The sequence below is a fragment of the Prosopis cineraria genome, unplaced genomic scaffold (assembly GCF_029017545.1).
Source record: "Prosopis cineraria cultivar Desert tree isolate PC_DT_omini unplaced genomic scaffold, ASM2901754v1 PC6, whole genome shotgun sequence".
NCBI classification, from domain to species: domain Eukaryota; kingdom Viridiplantae; phylum Streptophyta; class Magnoliopsida; order Fabales; family Fabaceae; genus Prosopis; species Prosopis cineraria.
This window is the reverse complement of record NW_026555337.1, coordinates 13,739,013-13,751,570: the sequence shown is the minus strand read 5'-3', so window position 1 is coordinate 13,751,570 and position 12,558 is coordinate 13,739,013. Positions and strand designations below refer to the sequence as shown.

General features: G+C 31.0%; 1 pseudogene; it reads right to left on the bottom strand.

Moving 5' to 3' along the window:
- Positions 1-6,730: 6,730 nt before the first annotated feature.
- On the bottom strand, positions 6,731-10,191 carry LOC129312532 (pentatricopeptide repeat-containing protein At4g20770-like; annotated as a pseudogene).
- Between the last annotated feature and the right edge of the window lie 2,367 nt (positions 10,192-12,558).

Genomic DNA, 12,558 nt, shown 5'->3' with positions numbered 1-12,558 from the left:
CGAGGGTAGTGGGATTCATAAAATGAATTTAAGGGATTTGAAGCAAATTTCATGATCAATATGATAAAATTGGATTCTAACATTTTTGATGGAATTAAAATTCTTAAGAATTATAACTCATGCATATCAATAAAAAAAAAAAAAAAAGAGCAATAGGTAGAAGAGAATACTTAGGTAAACAACATATTTATGGTCCATCTAATAAAAATATAATTAACTAATTTATAATTATAACTTCAACTTTTTTAATTTAACTTTATATATTCAATAATTAAATTAATCAGTTTAATTATTAAATATATGAAGTTACAGTTATAAAAAGTTGAAGTTATAGTTATAAATTATGATGAAATAATTATAAATTATTTAACTGATGTAATGTATATATATTCAATAAGGGCATGTTATTTTTTATCTAATTTTAAATTACACTCAAATCCTAAGAAAATTTAATTATAGTTTTAAAATTTTACATGATTTTATTTTATAAATCATTTCACATGACTTATTTGTAATTTTTTTTTAATCACTTGTTCAAAATGTTGAACATCTTATAAATAATTTCACATGACTTATTTGTAATTTTTTTTTTTAATCACTTGTTCAAAATGTTGAACATCTTCCCATATTTCCCTACAGGGATTTTAAGCATTACATAATTACTGCATTTCCGGTAACCAATGCTATGATAATTATTTAATTAATTAAACAAATAATGATTTAATTCAAGTTAGGCCCTTGCTCACTCCGGCCAATCTGTCAACAACGTAATCTAACAATTACATATGAGTCTTAGGTAAAAATACTAGAATTAAGGTGCAAAAATACTAAAAAAAAATTCCAAGAGCTTTTCGACACTTAAAAAAACAATGCTTTAGGGGCATTTAAAAATGCTCTTGAAGGTGGTTCTCAAATTTTTAGATATTTTTGTACCTTAACCAAAAAGACTAATTAATTACAAGTCCATTCCATTTGTAAATAATAAAGCTTAACATGTAAATAAAGAAATTTTTTTAATACAAGTAAATATAAATTTTTTTTGTCAAAGTAAATATAGAATTTAACTTATAAATAAACTGAAAAAATAATTAACTTTCTTGTTTAAAATTGAGTGGAGTTCTCCCAATTTTGTTTAATTTATTCGCTTTCCCTATGTCACGATGACTAAATCTAGTGGCTATCAACGTCAAAAGAAGAAAAAATAAGGTTTAGACGGACGTAGTCTTTAGTTTCACTTCCCAAATCCTCACGTGTCCAATAGCTTCTGACATTTGACCTTGGGTCCACACAATATCCAATTTCTACAATCTTTAAAGCATGACCTTTATGTCAAAGTCTAAGAGAGTTTTCAGAATTGTATGAATTCTAATTCTAAACTACGAATACCCTCCTGTTTTAATTATATTATAAAATTTAAAAAATATTTAATTCTTATAGTTTATTGAGTTTTAGTTGTAATCCTTATAGTTTTTTTTTTTATAGTTTCAAAAAGATTGAATGATCTTTGTTTTTTCATGTCTCTATAATTTTTATTTTTTTAATAATTTTAGTCTTTAATGGGACCAAAAATATTTAAAAAAATTACAAGGACTAAAAGTAAAATTTGATAAAATTATAAAAATCAAATATTATGTTTTTCTTTAAAATTTTAAAATTTATTTAGTCATAAATATATGCTAAATATGCCTCCTCTGGTCAATTTTAAAGAGACAAAAATATTGTTATTTATTTTTATCATTTTGCTCTAATTAATAAGAGGTTATTGGATGTTAGAATATTTTATTTTTAAAGTGTGTGTCTGTGTGTATTTAATAAAAGCAAAGAATTGGAAACTTGTTGGATTTTTAGATGAGTCAATATTTCTTAGTTCTGATGAGAATGTTGAAAGTAATTTATAAATAAAATTAAAAGGAGGAGTAGTAGTTAATTTTTTTAATATTGTCCTTTCTTAGTTGCACCAAAATTGTAATTTCGAGACAAATTTATTGTGGAAATTAATTTTAGCGAAGGGAAAAATTGAAAAGATAAACATTTTTACAAGTTTAATAATAGCAAGAATTATTGCATAAACTTTGTGCATCATTTTTATATTCCCTTTGATTCCTAAAATAAAGCACCTCCAACTATGTCATTATAACTAATGAGAGGTACTAAGTTATTAAATTTGTTAAAAAATAGAATAAATTTTTAATTTTATCCCTATTTAAATGAAAAAAATTTTAAATTTACATTACATTCTTTTGTATAGTTAATAGGGGTAATATTGAAAAAAAATTAATACCACATAGTATGCCTTATATTAAGAATCAAAAAAATGCTTCTAGAAGTTATTTTATAATAGGGATAGAAGGGAGTGATATCCAAAAATGTACCATGTCAAATTCATTTATCTTACATGTATGTTATCCTTCATTTATGCCTCTTTAAATTATTTTAATTTCTTGCATTCTTTCTCTCCCCTTAATTATGATGATAGTAGTATGAGAAAATGTAAAAAATTAAAGAGGCACTCTATTGTAAAAGAAATATTAAAAAACAGTGACATATAATACTTTATTTAATTGAATTAGTACAATTTTATTAATAAAATATAGATAAAGTGGTACTCTTGGTCTACCAGCAATTTTTCTAATAATGATAATTATCCTTTAGTACAATTTTATTAAATAAATATAGATAATGGTACTCTTGGTCTACCAGCAATTTTTTCTAATAATGATAATTATCATTCCTTAAAAAACCATGAAATTAGTTAATTTTTCGTATAAGATGAATTTTATTCTATTAAATTTAAAAAATAAGTAATTTTCAGTAGTTTAAAAGTTTTATGAGAAGTGATTTATTGTTTAGAGATTTTAAAAAAATAATTATATATCGTAATATAGTTTATTCTTATTTTGTATTTGATTATAATAATAAAAAATAATTTAATATTTATGGGCATTTGTGCGCTGTTTTGTTGTATGTTTAGTAATGCTATTTGTCGTATGAGAAAAAAAATTGGAAAAAAAAAAAAAAAGCATGTGAGCATATAAGGCATAAACAGACTCTAAGCCCGTAACCTGTCAAGTAGTCCCTCCACTCCTTTATATAATTTTTTGCAAACATTTTTTATGTACAGATGAAGAAAAGTTGTTATATTGTTTTATTTGTTAAAAGAATGTCTCAAAAAGTAAAAAAAAAATAAAATTCTCAATATTTAATTATACTCTTATTAACCAAAGAAAACACCATCATGCCTTATTCCAGTTACAATAAAACTATTAAAATTACAAGGAATATTGGTCCCTGTAATTTTAATGTAATTTGATATAGGTTTCTGTAATTTTTTGTTGTTGTTTTAAGTCCTTCTAGTTTATTTCGTTTACAATGATAGTTCCTTTATTTTTGAATATATTTAAAAGAACAACAAGGTAATACTAATAATATTAAATATGTTAGACTTGTGGCTAATGTCAATAATCCTTGTGTTAAGGTGAATTATGATTCAATAAATTGAAACATAAAACAAAGCTATGTGGGTAACAATATTAATCTGTTGAATTATAATTTTATCTTAGCACAAATTAATAGTGCTAGTTACAAGTCATTATATTTAATACCACTAGTGTTATATGATCATTTTTCTAGGCATATTCAAAAACAATGGAACTAATGTTATAGACGAGATAAAATAAAGAGACTTGGAGTAATACAAAAACTATAAAAACCTATCTCAAAACAAGTTAAAATTATAAGAAATCAATAATTATATATTTTTTAAAATTATGAGACTAAAAATAAAATATTATTAAATGTTCTGACTAGATTCCATTACTAGTTTATCACTGAAATCTCTCACAGAAAACATGGCTTGTGGCTCCAAGCCTTTTTATAAATTATTGGCAAATGGCTTAGCCATTAGGCAGTGACCTACTTCCCAACGCCAAAACCATAACTTTGTCTTTGACAAATGTATTTCTAAACATGTCTTGTATAACATACTTTTTACAAATCATATATATGATCAAGTCAATTGTGTGTGTGTGTGAGCCTATAAACGAACATACGATTTTCATATTCCATCATCTTGTGCGTCAGATTTGGTGATAATTTTCAGTGCTAATCAATGTGGTGAAATTTGAAACATTTAGAATTAATTTTAATAATTTAGATTAAAAAATTTTAATTTGTAATTTTTCATATAAAAATTATGTTTTTTTTTTGCTAGAATAACAGTTACAAGATTATCGTTATTTTAATTCTGTACCTATTAAATAATAATTTTTAAATATAATTTTTTTAATCGAATATCAATCATCCAATTTGATCCATTGGATCCCCAATTTTGGGATGAGCACCAAGACGCTCATTGTTATTGTGAGATTTGAATTGTTTAAGTCAAAATTTAATGGTTTATATTTAAATTTTTTAATTGATAATTATTGAATAAAAGTTTCGTTTTCTTGACATAATGATTATTTAAAAATCATATTTTTATTTTAGATTATGCCCCTATAAAAATTTTAAATCATTAAAAGTATGAAATAAATTTTCTTAAATCTAGATCATTTAATTTTGATTTGAATGGCCTTGATATGGTGTGGACCACGGGCCACTCAAAATCAGATTGAGTTTTGACACCAAATTTGATCATTCATTGTATGTGTACAGTCTTCTTTCTTTTACCAGTAGTCTAACAGCATGATCCAGAGCTCCAAACTAAGAAATGAAGAGTTGTAATTACTAATTAGACTTCTTTTGTATAAAAAATAATTGGTAGTACTATCATACATTTTAGTTACACTTAATTAAAATATCACTAAAAGACACTTGTGTATAATAATAATAAAAAAAATTCTGATCTCTTTCTTAGAAATAACAAAAAGGATATTTCGTGTTCTGTAATGTTGTAGAGCTATGCCACGGTAAAATTCTCAAAACTTACGTAAAACTAAAATAGGTCTCTTCTATTTCCACAGCCAGTGAATCATGTGTTTCCACGTACTGTCTACATTTCATAGATAAATTTTAGTATCATTCAAAGGGAAAAAAAAAGGTACTGATTTTTGTGAAAACACTGAAGCAAAGAAAGGCTACGTGGTTAAGCGTAAGCCTCTGCAATACCATTGCAAGCTTAAGATGAAGCTGAGGCAACGCCAGAAGACACTCCAGTAGATATTTTTAGTGCCTTCAACGATTCATTCACTGTTTTTCCAAATGATCCATCTGATGTTGGGTCAAGATTATTACATTTAAGAAAAAGATTACAGGCTTAACACGTGACACTTCACTCAATCATGCAGTCCAATAACAAGGCGAAATGGCCTAACAAGAATCTAACAAGATGTGCAGATGGTAAAATGCCATGTGGACAAAAAAAAATCGAACGGTCTGCATTTATCAAGCCACAGTAAAAAAAGGGGGGGTATATTGAAAAGAAAAAGAGCCTAAATCCTTGGAAGTGGTAATAGAACAGCAGTCCCCATAATTTGAGAAAACAGCAATATGTCTATGACACTTTTTCCGCCGTCTCAGGCAGTATAAAACCAAAGCTTTCACTCATCTTATTACATATCTGTGCCATCAACCCAACCTCAACTTCTTGACTTTGTCAGATTCAATGTCAAAAATGTTTTTATTGAGAATGGAGAGTAATTAAGCAGAGGACAAGCAGCCCTCTATTGCAATAGAAGGTCACAGAGGAAACATAGTATCGCCATCAAGCTTATAGACAAGCAATTGCTAAGGTACACTAGAAGAGGAATAGGCATGGATGCAGATCAGATGGTGCAAGGGTGTTACAGGCATGATTGGTGAAATAATATAGAAATACACTTGGCTGTTTGCAAGAGTTTTCACTTTTCAGGGGGCAGACTGTTGGGAGGATTTGGTAAAGAATGAAATGAGAAAAGAGGAGGGGAGGGGAGTGGCATTGGCCTGGAAAACCTACCAGGACCAGCCTTGAATCCTAGAGACTATAATCTGTTGGTTATATTATTTTTCTGCTATTCCTGGATCTAGGACTGGGTCTGTGCGTTGGATTTCTACCAAATTCAGAGATAGATCTCTATATTTCTGATATTGCTTAGTAAACTACTTGGTATCTTAGGAAGGTTCTCTATCATTTAACAGTTTGAGTATGGCTAGAGTGGTACTGATAATAGCCAGAATGGAAGTGCAGAAGTGATAGTCTGGACTAGAAAACAATTCTCAGTCATGGGGGGGAAGTGGAGTGTTGAAGGAAGATGTGAGCTTTTAAGGAGTTTTCAAGGGAGAGAAAAGTCTACACATCTACGGTGTTGGGAAGGCAAAGCTCTAAATTGGCATCAATGATTGGAGACAAGGACATCTGTATCCCTGCATGAAGATATCACCAATTATCTATTCTCCCCAGGGCAACATATATTCCCCAAGTAAATAGTCTCCATGCTGTTGAACTCGCAATGTCTAGGTAGCGCAATCCCAAATGAGTATGGAAGTACTTTTTCAGCTATTGAAAGAGAAGTGTTACATCTCAAACTTCAAGGGATCAAAACCGTCATGTAGATTCCATGCCAAGTTTTGCAAACGAGCAACAATCCGGAATCCAACTCAAGTTTATTGAGGACCCACATGGAGAATTCACTGCATCGAACTAGCCATTATCAACTTTGAGGGGGAAGCGTTAATCCCCCCCTTGCAGTAGTCATTAAAACCTCTGCAGAAGTGCCTTGATTTCATTTATGATAACGAAATCTCATCCCCTAAATGACATTGCACCCCACCCATCACAATTACTGTCCTCCATCTCATTCTTGAATTCACTCCAGCTATAACCAGGATCCTTACGTACCTGTTTGTCACTCATCATATCTCTAACACGTGTTGCATCATCCCATCTTCCCACAGAAGAATACATGTTGGCAAGAAGCACATAAGAAGCAGAATTTTGAGGATCCAATCGAAAGAGTTCCTCTGCTGCTCTTTTTTGCTAATTCCAGGTTAGCATGAATACGACATGAGCTCAGTACAACCTCCCAAATGACTGGATCATTTTGGCATGGCATACTATCTAGAATGACTTTTGCTTCATTGAACCGCCCAGCACGGCCCAGACAATCTATAATGCAAGTATAGTGATCTACCATTGGCATAATTCCAAAGTTTTGCTGCATTGAATTGAATATTTCAACACCTTCATCAACCAAAGCAGAATGGCCACATGCCGCTAATACAGCTACAAAAGTAATATCATCTGGCTTTTCACCCAATTGGATCATGTCCTTGTAAAGCCAAACAGCCTCGACACCACATCCATTATGCGCATAACCATGGATCATTGCATTCCAAGTAACAATGTTTTTAAATTTCATCATATTGAAAAAACACCTGGCTCCATCCACAACTCCACATTTACAATACATTTCAATTAGAGAACTCCCCACAAATATGTCATCTACAAAGCCATCTTTTGTTATTTGTGCATGAATCTGCTGTCCTTGCTTTAAGGAAGAAAGTTTTGCACATGAATTTAACATGTTAGTATAAGAAAACTCAGAAGGAGTGAAGCCAAATTCTCTCATCTGCTTAAAGAAACAGAAAGATTCTTGGTCAAGAGAATTGATTGAGCACCCCACTATCATTGAGTTCCAACAAACAACATCCAGTTCAGAAAGTTTGCAGAATACATGCTTTGCCAATTCCATTCCCCACATTTTGAGTAAACATTGATAAGACCACTGGCAACATACAGATCATTATATAATTCAAACTTTAGTGAGTATGCATGAACTTGTTTCCCCTCAACATTAAGTCCTATTTCAGCACATGAAGTGAGAATAATAGCCAACGTAGTCCGATCAGGACGTACACCTTGGAACAACATTTTTCTAAATAGTTCAACAGCCTCTTTGTGATATGCATTCTGGATGTAGCCCGAGAGCATAGCATTCCATGAAGTCAAACTTGGGCATGGCATGCTGTCAAATATATAACGCCCAGTACTAATATTCCCAGACTTGATGCATGCTGCTAGCATATTAATATAAGTAACGTCATCTGGTTCAAACCCATAAGATTCCATTCTTTGCAGATACTCTAAAGCGCTCTCACTGTTGTACACGTTTCCATATCCAGCAATCATTATATTCCAAGAAACAACACTCAGTTGAGGCAAATTAGTAAAAATATTTTCAGCACTATCCATGTCTCCACTTTTTGCATACATATCAAGCAGTGAATTGTTCAAATGGAGATCTCTTTCAAATCCTAGTTTAATTGAAAGTGCGTGTACTTCTTTGCCCAGAAACAGTAGGTGGGAGGCCATAATTTTGAACATAGAGACCAATTTCCTCAAATCCTCCTTTTGAGCAGATACCCAAGATGGTTGACAATGAGACAGAATCAATATGAATACCTTTTCTTAACATTAGCCTACACATTTCAAAAGCTTCTCTTGCCTGATTTGTCCGAGCTAATCCACCCATCATTGTAGTAAAAGAAACCTCATTAGGGTCAGGTATGTCCCTAAAAATATGCATTGCATCCCTGGCAAGCCCGCACTTACTATACATGAACAAAAGAGCATTGACAACGTACAAATTCCTGTCAAGACCAACCTTGACCACAAGACCATGGCTTTTCCTGCCAAACTCAGCATCTGTTAAAGCACCACATCCACTAAATATGCTAGCAAATGTAATATGGGAGGGCTTAATTCCTTCCAACATCATTAAGTCAAAAGTATCCAATGCCTGCTGTTCAAATCCAGTTCGTACCATTGTGCTAATCATAGTGTTCCATGATACAGTGTTCCTTTCAGGCATTTGTTGAAACAATGTATAGGCATCCCGCAAGTTGCTATGTCTACAACAAGCACCCAAGATGGCATTCCAGGAATATATGTTTCTTTGAGGTGTTTTACAAAACACACGATAGGCAACATTAACATCATCACACTTGGAATACAGTTCAATTAGGTGATTGGAGAGAAGGGTGTCAGAACAAAGGGACAGACGGAAGAATCGTGCATGGAGAATCTTACCTGCTAGGAGAGCTTTCTTGCTGATGCAAAGCTGAAGAAGATTTGCCAAATTGGGAATATTGGTTTCCATGAAAACCCAGATAAACTACTAGTTCAAATTACAAGCATGGGTGTTATCCTATTACTTGATTGGTCCATTCAAACACAGCTACACACATAATTGCGTATGCCGGAGTTCAGCATAACTTTAGAGCAATAGTTTCAGATTTTCAATATTGAACAGTACATGCACTAACCTTATAGAGTGAAACATTTGAAGAACTTCATCTCTGTACTCTCCTCAGCCACCGAAGTGAAAATCAAGAAGTTTGATGTTGCAGCAAATCTTACACCAACTTAGCACGGCCGAGAGCTGTTAAATGAAAGGTGGTTTGCAATTTAGGGATTTCTAATGCTTTCTCGTTTTGGTGGCTTGCGACATTGGTATCCTTCTTCTCCATTCAAAATTCTTCACGTAGCTTTTCTTACATTTTATTTTTTGGGGAAGCTTCCTCCCTTTCTCATTTTTGGGCCAAAATTCCACAATAATCTGGTTTGTAGTAATATTTTCAAGAAAAAAAATTAATTATTTAATCTTTAATAAGTTCATCAAGTATGTAACCCAGTCCTCATACTTTAACTCAGTGGCGTCCTTATACTTTGCCCCGTTTTTTCCGCCCATCGTTATCTGTAAAATATTAAAAAAAAAAAAGAGTCTACAGAGTGAAATTGCTTAGTTGGCTAAAGTGAGAAAACATAAATAGCATGAAACCCTGTAAATTAAACTACCAAATCAAATAGACCCAACAAACTGAATCGAAATCATTCCGTAGCAACAAGCTGGTTCGACCACAACTAAAACCATTTCAAATGATGCATCAAATCAAAGAAATTTCGAATTAAAAAGTCAGTACTATTGATCACCAAGCACCAATCAAACCCACAAAGACAACTAATCAATAGAAAACAAAAGGGAAGCGTACGCGTAGAAACATACCCGGTGAAACCACTTAGCAGCCATGAGGATGATAATGACCAGGAGATGGATTGATGACGCCAGGAGATGGGACCGACTGACGGTAGCAGATCGCGGGTTGAGGCGCCGGAGGGTAGCTGGAGATGCCTTGGAAGGTTCCGCACTAAGGTGGCGGGTAAGGCGGCGGAAACGGAGGAGGAGGATAGTGCCGGTGATGAAATTCTCGCCACCGTCTTCACTCTCAGTCTGAAGTCTGAACCCTATTTGACCCATAATTTTTTTTTTTTTTTGCCAGCAAGATTTGTAAAATTTACATGTCATTATTAAAAAATTATTCTCATTTTATTAAATCCGACGAGGCACTGATAAGGCTGCCAACTGAGCAATTTTAACACCGCCAGTGGCAGCGGCGGAGTGGAGATCTAAACTCAAGGATGCAATTTCGATTTATTTAAAAATATTCAAATTCATATAAAAATAAAAATGTAATAATTTTTTTTAAAAAATTACATGCCTGATAATTGTGATTAAATATTTTAAAAATCATGAATTAAAAATAATAATTTTAAAAACTATGTTGTTGTAAAATGTTGGATTTAGAAATAAATGATTTTAAAAATATGATTTATATCTTAACTTTTCTATAAACTATCAAAATTAATAAGAGAGGAGGGGAAGGAAATTTATTTAAAGAGTGAAACAATAAGATGAAATATTAAATAACCATTGTCAATATTTTTTTCAAAATATTTTATATTTTGAAACATTAAATTACATTAAAAATATCTTATAAAATGAGATGGAGTGAGTGATAATAGATTAAAAAAGTGAGTTGAGTGTTAACGGTTTTCTTCTTTATAAAAAGAACAAAACAAGTTGTTCATACACGTAGCTTCACCATTGGCTAATGCCACATAAGATGAGTTATGAAAAAAAAAATTGTGCAGACAGGATGGATAAAAAAAGAGAAAAAAATTACATTTAGGTAAGAGAATTTATTATTAAAAGGTCTCATAAAATTTACAAAATACTCCAACATCTCAATTGTACTCTGCCCACCCAAATTTTTTTTAAAAAAAGCTCTCTATTCTCAATTTTCCAATTCTCTTCTCCTTTAAGTTTCTTTTTTTCTCCTGCCAATCTTTTGTAACACGTTATTAGTGTAACACACCCACATAATTTAGACATGTTCTAGAATATATATATATATATATATAAAGAATTCTCTAAGCATGCTATTTAAGAAAATTGATGAGTGTATGGATGGAAAATAATTTCTTTTATCATATTTTGAAGAGCAAATGACAACATTTTTCACACTGATTCTTGTTGCATTGAAAAGTATATATCATAAGCTTTCCAGAGAGTTCTAAATCATAATTGTTGGAAGTATGTGAAATACTAATGGATTGAGGAAGGATGGATAACATCATGGACTTGATAAATAAATAACAAATAATGTATTAAATATGAGTGCATAGGAGCTTCTATATATTTTTAAGTACTCTCTTCATTCAAAAATGCAAGTCATTTTTTGAGAAGTTGGATATTTAAAAATATAAACCATTTTTAGTCTTTCGAAGTATAATTATTGCATTTTTTCTAAAAATATCCCCATTAATAAATGACTTTATATTTATTATTGAGTGTTTAATAAGAAGAAATATGAAAAGATAGGGTTAGTTTGAAAATAGGCAACTACTTTATTAGGGGTGAGATTCAGTTGAAAATGCCTTATATTTTTTAACAAAGGGAGTAAACATAATCAAACATTAATGGCAAGTCCACATTGTACTAAATTTTAAAAATGGGCATTATGTTTAAAAAAATTAGGAATATGAAGTGTAGCTGCTTGGAAATATTGGTGGTATATTTGCACCTGAACCCAAAAAAGTGTAGCACATGCCCCACGAAATTGGCTTTCTATCAAGAGTCAAAGTTATGATTATGTGCACTCCACATAATCACATATGAAATAATATTTAAAAAAGTTGAAAATAAATGTTGGGTAAGAATCTTCTACTTCTTGTTTGTTTCTAAGTGAAACAAAATAATATTTTTATAAAAAAATAAATGGATACAGAAGACTTACATTACATGGTTTATTATCCCAAAATTAGGGGGAAAGATGAATAGGTGGGAATGAAAGTACATGAATGTATTGTCTATATCTCATATAATGAATAGCTAGAAACGAAAATAAATGAATATATTTCTATGTCTCGTATAGATCCTCATTTATACATGAACCTAAAGTCCATATGACATTGATTCATGAAATATTAGAAAAAAAAATTGCCAAAAGTAAATGTTGACATAAAGAAGAATTATAAATTTATATTCTAGCTGACATTGCTCCAACATACAAAGAAAGAAAAAATTGAATCACGATTTAAGTGTGAAAGGAAAATTAGTTCCAATATAAAAATTTTTATACAAGGAAAAAAAGTAGCATATAATCAAGATGATCAATTAAGGAGCTAACACTATAGAAAATTAAGATATAACTGATTTGAAGTCCTTAAAAGAGAATTAGGTAACTAATAACAATAAAGATATCCTAAAAGTTATGTCAATATGAGATATGATGGAATCAAAA